We start from the raw sequence: 8,201 nt of genomic DNA, 5'->3' as shown, positions 1-8,201 counted from the left end.
TCCCCAGATGATGTTATTGGAGATCTCATCTGAAACCCGATGGAAGTATCTCTTTATCCTCTGAACATGGCAATACTCCCACCCCCATTTCTCCCTCCTTTCAACCATTAATCTGTACTTCTGGAAATGTCTCAGAACAGACATGGTGTCTAAGATTGGAGACAGAGAAAGGACAAATATTTACCTCAATAGATTCATCTCAGTTTATCCAGAAAAATCTAGTTCATCTGTAAAATATACCCTCACGTCCAGTACTTTTACCAGATCAGTTGATCAGATTGTCTACCTCCTCCCAGCCTTATTTACTGGTTAGAGATGACCCAACTGAACAAGAAAATCTTTCTAATAGAAAAGCAGTCAGTAAACTTTTTCTGTATGGAACCAGATGGTAAATATCTACAGCTTTGCAGGCCAACTGGTCCCTGTCACAACTACTCAATTCTGTTGTTGTAGAGTGAAAGCAGCCATAGACAGTACAGGAATGGCTGTGTTCCAGTACAACTTTACTTACAAAAGTAGGCAGCCAGCCAGATTTGGCCCACAGCTATAGTCTGCTGACCTCTTTAATAGAACATCATTTTGGTCACAGATTATGTTTTCGGATAATTTCACAATGACTTTATACATATCATACAAAGGGCAAAAGCTAAAATCACAACTGTCTTTGCAATCATTACAGAATATAGCTTATTTATGTAAATATGGGCTGTCTGTTAATATCAGGCCCAGAGTATGGTTTGTCATTCATCTGGTAAAAGTCTCCCAATATTGCTTTGGGAAATCACTCCTTCCTATTAATATTACATGGATTCTGGTGTGGTTCCCATAGTTTGACTTTCAGCACTCAGTGAGTGGCCTACATAGGCTAATCAAGACACTGCAGTTCTACTGGCAAGAGACAAATAAATAAGATCAAAGACAAGACCAAGTTACCAAACTTTGATTATGTATGCATACTGAGAGAGATAACTTTGTTCTTCCAAAATGTGAGGCCATAAAGATTATGTAACTTGGGATTCTTTCGAATCATCTTCCAAGGCTACATGAGTGAAGTCATCTGTAGTATCAGCAAGTGAGATCAATGAAATAAGAGAATAGAAAGAACATCCAACTTTGCAGTAACAGAATCTGAAGCCCAGGATCAAGCCTTCAGTTACAAAAGCAACAATAAGCTTCTCTTTTTAATATCTAGTTGAAAGTGAATGTCTAATGCTTGTAAACAAAGGAACAATAAACTTTCATTGTAGATATGACAAAATCCCAATGAAATCAGACAACTTCAGAAAGTAAGGCATGCCATTATCATAATTAGACCAATGGTTGACTTGATTAAGGAGGAAATAAGGAGCAATTTGGGGCATAGACTTGTCAAGAACAATTACAGAATGCCGGGCTACTAGGAAAAATTTCAGTGTGTCACAACATCACATCCGAATTAATGTTTAGGAACTGCTGAATACTTCATAGACGCAATGAATCATAGATATAGATAAATGGATCCTCCCCTAGTGTAGTATAATTCCATGAACAGACAGAGAATGAAGGCTTTTGAAGTATTTGGGAACTGCACAAGAATTAAAGAAAAATAAATAGTGCAAATACACTTCAAGAATACAGAATTGTCCTTAGATATTAAAGACTCCAATGTAGACTGATTGACTTTATCGACATGTCTAAAAGAAGAATGTTTTAATCAGTAGGGGAATATAATGAGCTGTGGAGGCAGAGTAAATGAGAGTTGCAGGTGGGAACACTGTCAGCTTCCACTCAAGCACAGCAAAGGGAGAAAGAGGATTTAACCTTGTATTTTCCATATTCTAGTCCTTTTGGCAAGCACTGGTGATATTGGGATGCTCACAAAGTATTCTAACCTATTGGACAGTATGCCTATTATGAGCCTAGAAGATGAAGTGAAGCCTGAAACCACTGTACATTCAGTTCATCTAATTAATTCCATCCAACCCCACACATTTTTTGTCTGATTGCAGCTTCCTACGGAGACTTTCAGTTATGCCCTAAATTGCTGGGAGAAAGACTTTGCCAACAGAAAGAGAATTTTCTGATCTTTACTGTGTTTGAGTATGTAAATTCCAGTGACAGTGATTTCTCATCATAAATTCAGAGCTCTGATTTTATGAATCGTTCGAATGGGTTTGGCTCATGTCAGTCTCCTCCTGGAAAGTGAAACTTCTCTGTGAGCCCACCAAGTTTAGTCTTTGAGCTTCTGGAAGGGCCCTAAAGCATGGTGGATCCTGTTGGCCAGTAAACATCTTCCTTCCACAGTCCCTGGTCTTCACTTGAGAGGGAGCCTGCTTAGTCTATCAGGTAGAAACTTCCCCAACACAAACACACATTGCTCTGAGTCTGTTCCTGTGTCTCTTGGCTCTGGCCTCTAGGATCTTAGTTCCAAGGCTCTGGGTCATCTGCCTTTGCCTTAAAAAATAGCATGTATTTGAAGGGAGTATTTTTCTCCTCCTAATTCCTGCCTGTGAAAGTACAAGTGTCAAGTACCTCTTTCATTTTGTGCTGTCGCTGTTACTTTTAGCTCAAGTTGGTGATATTTCTGCCAGTATAATTCTTTAAAACTTTGTGGAGTTTCTATGAATTGTTTTTGTTTTTCTCTCCATTCAAAAAACATTAACATCCCAAGTCCCTTTGAGATAGCCAAGACCCCTCATGAGGCTGCCATGGGATAATTTCCTTAGATTCTTAAAAGCCCCATTATTTAACAGGCGGGGTCTGTAAAGGATATACTTCCTATTTAGAAGGCCTTTTCCCATCTATAAGGACCCCTGAAGCATCATCTTATGTCTTTTTTACAGTTTATAAAGGTTTCACAATTTTGCCATTGGCTTCATCTTTACCCTAAGACTATATTTTCTTGACAGTGATCTGAATTTGATATTTGCCCCGAGGTCTTTCTTGCTCTGAGAATCTTTTGCCATCTGGAGAGGCTGGGAATGAGAATCAATTAAATTTTCCAACTCATAAAGTCATGGCTTCTCTATATTTCTAATAAATTTTGCTTGAAAGTAAACATTTCCTTTCTCACTTCATTGATAGATGATAGATAGATGATAGAGAGATAGAGAGATAGATAGATATCTTATAATGGATAATTAAAAGAAGCAAATCAGCACTTTGAATATTCTGCTTGGAAATTTCATTAGGAAACCCACCAACTCATTAGGCGTATTTCCTGTTTTCTATATCACCACACATAACTGCGTCATCAAACTTTTTTGCCTTCTCCCATAATAATATTTTTACTGGCTTTCCATCCTTCATCAATAATTTCTTCAAAGTCCTTCAACTTTTCCTAACTGAAGCCTCAAAACACTTCCATTTCCCAGTTGCAACCTAATCATAAAGACAATGATACACGTTTTCAGTTTTTGGTATGGTAATACCCTGCCTGTCATACCCAATTCTATTGCAATGATCTATTGCTTTATTAAAACCATCCATAAAACCTTGCAGCATTAAGCAACAACCATTTAATATGCTCATGAATTGTGTGGGTCAGGAATATAGGAAAGGTACAGCAGGGATGGCTCTTCACATGATGTCTGGGCCATGGCTGAGAATATTTAATTGGCTTGGAGTGACTCAAACAGCAAGGCACAGAAATAATTTGGAGGCAACTTTAATTATATGTCTGACACCTACAAAAGGGTGACCTGAAGGTTGAGGCCAATTGACACTGCTTATCAAACACTCACGCAAGATTTCTCTATGCAGCAAGGGCTTCTTATGACTTGGAAGCTAGGTTTCAAGAGGAAACATTAGGAGAGGAGACATTTCAAGATACCTACACAAAAGCTCTAAGATTTCTCTGACCTATGCTTAGAGGTCACACAGTCTTAACTTCCACCACATCTTATTGTCCATTGTAATCTTAGCTCTTGCATGTATTTTTAAAAGATTTTATTTAATCATTTGAGAGACAGAGAGCATAAGCAGGGGAGAGGAGAAGAGGGAGAAGCAGACTCCCTGCTGAGCAGGGAGCCCGATGTGGGACTCAACCCCAGGACCCCAGGATCATGACGAGAGCCAAAGGCAGATGCTTAACTGACTGAGCCACCCAGGTGCCCTTTAGGTCTTGTCTATTTTATTGATTTCTTTCTTTTCTTTTCTTTTTTGGTAAATAGATTCAAAGTAAGTCTATGAATCCAGACCAGTTTCAAGGGGAGAGAAATCAGATTCCACCCACTTATGTGAAAGTAGGAAGGCCACATAACCAAAGAGGTCAGATGGAGATATTATTAGCCCATCTTTGGAAATATGTTATAGACTACTGAAGTAAACTACTGAACACGAAGAAACTATGAGAAAAGTAAATGCCATAAGCTTATGAAGAGAAGAAAAGCTACAATAAAAACTAAAATAAAGTATTTTTTAGAGACTCACATTCTCTTGCCACAATTTTCCATCTTTAGAGAACAGGGTAAAATAACACTGGGCCACCACAGAATAATATTCAACACTCTATATCCCACAGCACCAGGCGAATTTTGCCTTCAATAAGAGATAAAAGAGATGTACACTGAGAGAAAACCCCTGTTTTCTCTGCTCCTGATTGATAGAAGGAACCTGGTTTATCCTCCATTCAAATGGCATGTTACACTTCAAGACCAAAGCAAGATCAGAATGAAGTCCTTGGGGAAAAAGGAAAATAAAGTTGTTTGACCAGGCATGGGTCTGGTCAAGATGCTGCAGAATGAAGACAAAATTGTGTAGTGGTGGTGTTTAGGGAAGTGCTGGAGATGATCATCAATTCCGACAGCACCCAGATCACAAATTATGTAAACACATTCACACTTTGGTTTAACATTACCTAACATGGGGGCTCCTGGGCAGCGCAGTGAGTTAAGAGTCCAAGTTTTGAATTCAGCTCAGGCTCGTGATCTCAAACTCATCAGATCAAGCCCCATGTCAAGCTCCCTGCTCATCAGGGACTCTGCTTGAGGATTCTCTCTCCCTCTCCTTCTGCTCCTCCCCCCCTTAAATAAATCTTTAAATCTTAAAAAGAAAAAAAAAAGCCATTACCTAGAGTGTCTTATTGGTTAATTATTTTAAAAGCTTTAAGAACAGAGAGCAAATGAATGCAGTGGAGAGGCAAAGGAATCCTCAAGATTAGAGAAGTTTGCCTAAATGTGACTTTTGTAATTGTAGTGCTTATTTAACTATTCAGTTGTTTACTCAAGTTTCACAAGTTGGTGTTTCCACCGAACACAAAGGATAAAAGCTGGGTTACACTATAAAAGTCAAATGGTTTCTCTAATCTAGAGCCACATTATATCTGAGGAAGAAAGCTTAACCAGTCTTTCAGTCTTTACATTTTGTGCTCAATGATTGTTTAATGTTGTCTGACTTCAAACTCACAGAATTCATTCTTAAGCAAACCTGGTCAGAACTTCCCATGAGTAACTATTTCTCCACTAGTGATCCTCCCGGGTAACTCTCAGTTCATTCTTTATACTGAAAAGTTGTTGAGATGGTAATGATGATCAGAGGAAACCACAGGTGAATGAGGACTTGGCCATTGAAACTGGAGATGTTTTTGCCTTTCATGGATGTTTATTTCTGTAGCAAGAATCCTAAAGTCCTTGCTTGCTATAATACTCTTTTTCCATTGAGCCTTACCTCTTTGAGACTACAATTGGATTTTTTTTCATTCTGATGCCAAAACTGAAATGTTTACAAAAGAGCCTAGCAAAGTATGCTAGATAGATAAGTTAACTGAGCTTACAAGTTCAAGCAGCATGTAAGCATGACTGTGCCAAACACGATGATTAAAAAAATACATAGAACCCCGCAAAAACTATTACCCTCCTAAATGTGTACAGTAGATCAAAAGCATTTTAAACCAATAAATGAATTCTAAATAATCTATTCTCCCTCTAATGAGGGAAGGAAATGTTTTGTTCCTAATAGCATCAAACAGTCATCAAGAATTTTATTAAGGAGATGGTTATTACTTCCATAAGGTATTCATCAGTATTTTTAGAATGCATGTGCTCCCACATGAACACCAATGTTCATTGGAGTAGGTTCACATGGAAAAGGAAAAGGCAGTGGGAGAATTTGCTGATACCCGTAACTGCTATAAGGTCACACCACTAAGTACATGTGACACTAGGTCTGTAGAGCCATGTGGATATAGAAATGGGCTGACGAACAGCATTCTATTCCAAGGTTCACTATTCATAGCTGGTTTATGAGTGCCCTCCTCAATTCCACCTCCAATTTCCCCTGACCAAAAAAGAGTCTTGAACGAATTTTTTTTAAGATTTTATTTATTTATTTATTTATTTATTTATTTATTTATTCATTCATTCATTCATTCATTCATTCATTCATGAGAGACACAGAGAGAGAGCGAGAGAGGCCAAGACACAGGCAGAGGGAGAAGCAGGCTCCATGCAGGGAGAATGACATGGGACTCGATCCCAGGTCTCCAGGATCATACCCTGGACTTCAGGCGGTGCTAAGCCGCTGAGCCACCCAGGCTGCCCCGAATGTTTTAATTATATATCTTTTCTCAAGGATAGGCCCTGGGTGACCAAGGACAGAAGCAGAGCAATCTGCTGGGATGTTATGGAATAATCCAGGGGAGAAGGTCAAACCAATAGGATTTGCTGATGGATTTGATGAGAGGAGTGAGTGAGAGAGAGAAACCAAGGATGACTCCAAAGCTAATAGTCTTGGTACCTGGTAGGATGGGAGTACCAGCTACCATGTAAGGAAGGACAAGGGTGGAACAGATACGGAAGGGGACAGAAACCAGGAATTGAGTTGAGGGCATGCTGGTTTCCATATGCTCATTAGACCATCGAATAGAGAGGGTGAGTAGGCTGACATCCAAGAAGTTTGGGCCTTACTGTCTTTTCTCTTTTCAGAGTAGCCTCAGTGCCCAGAAATCATCATTCAAAATATCCTTAATGATGCTTAAATTTCCTCAGGAATAAGGAAACAATCAACTTAAGTTGCACTCCTATTGCTAAACAAAAGGACTGAGTAATTCCAAGTGATGGGGAGCATTAGCATAATGATGACACTGGTACTTCCAGTAATAATAACCATGACTTTTAAAGCACATTCTGTATGTATTGCATTGACATCACATCTAATTCAACAGGTTCTTAGGAAAGTATTAAGTGCAGAAAATAGTTACTAGGTTTTGTCCAAAGACACAACTACTATAAAAAAAAAAAAAAAAAAAAAAAAAAAACAGAAAAACAAAGCCACAAAACTAAATGAGGGGGCAAGCCATGATTTGAACACAAATCTGTTTCATGTTGTCCAAAGTCCCCATTCTGAAATGCAGTTTGGAGGCCTGAGTCCTAGGCCAGAATCTTTCATTGCTTACTTGAGAGTCCCCAGCCAAAAGTGACCTTTTAGGAACTATAATCTAAACACTCTGCAATGGTTATAAAAACACCTAATGTGTTGGTTTTCCGGAGGCTATATACATTAAAACACAAGGAAGTGCTTTGAATTGCTTTTAGCACTACACATATCTAAACCATATTCACTGAACTCATTGACCTAATCGGCGTTGCCCTTGGTGATGCCAAAAGCATCAGCAAAATACTTCTCAGATGAAACATTTGTGTCTGCCTCCACAAGGACTTCGTGTTATAAAGAAAAAAACTTCAGAATAGCCAGCTCCTTTTGCCTTATTGGACAGAAGAGTGGAATTATATATATTATTTATAATATATATGTTTTATGTATATATATAAATACATGCTTAGCAGAAGGACAGAAGAAAACTGGCTGGTTGAGGCATCAAATTAAATATAAAGTAATAACACTTATTTCAAGGAAAATACATTTATCTTCAGAGAAAGATTTAAGCCGATTTTTAAAATGAGTAAGAGGAATGTTCGTACTACTGATGGTTTGTAAATTAAAGAAAACTAGAAGCCAAGTGTGATAAAGTTAATATACTTTCTTCTATTACTTATGGTAGACAATCTTAAACCTGGGGAACCAATAATTGGGAAGAAAATTTAAAAAAATAGATGAAAATAAATGTAAAGGGAGATCTTTAGCTTTAAAAAGACTACAGAAGTGGAAAAGAGAGAGGCTTAAAGTTAGGAAAGCATCAAAAGAGGAAAAAATTTGAGCTAATGATGGGTATAAAAAGTATTGCTGCCTAAAGCATAGGTGGTATTTTAAAATATTACTTTAAA

This window comes from Nyctereutes procyonoides, unplaced genomic scaffold (genome assembly GCF_905146905.1).
Source record: "Nyctereutes procyonoides isolate TBG_1078 unplaced genomic scaffold, NYPRO_anot_genome, whole genome shotgun sequence".
NCBI lineage: Eukaryota > Metazoa > Chordata > Mammalia > Carnivora > Canidae > Nyctereutes > Nyctereutes procyonoides.
The sequence above is the reverse complement of the archived record's forward strand: the minus strand, read 5'-3'. Positions refer to the sequence as shown.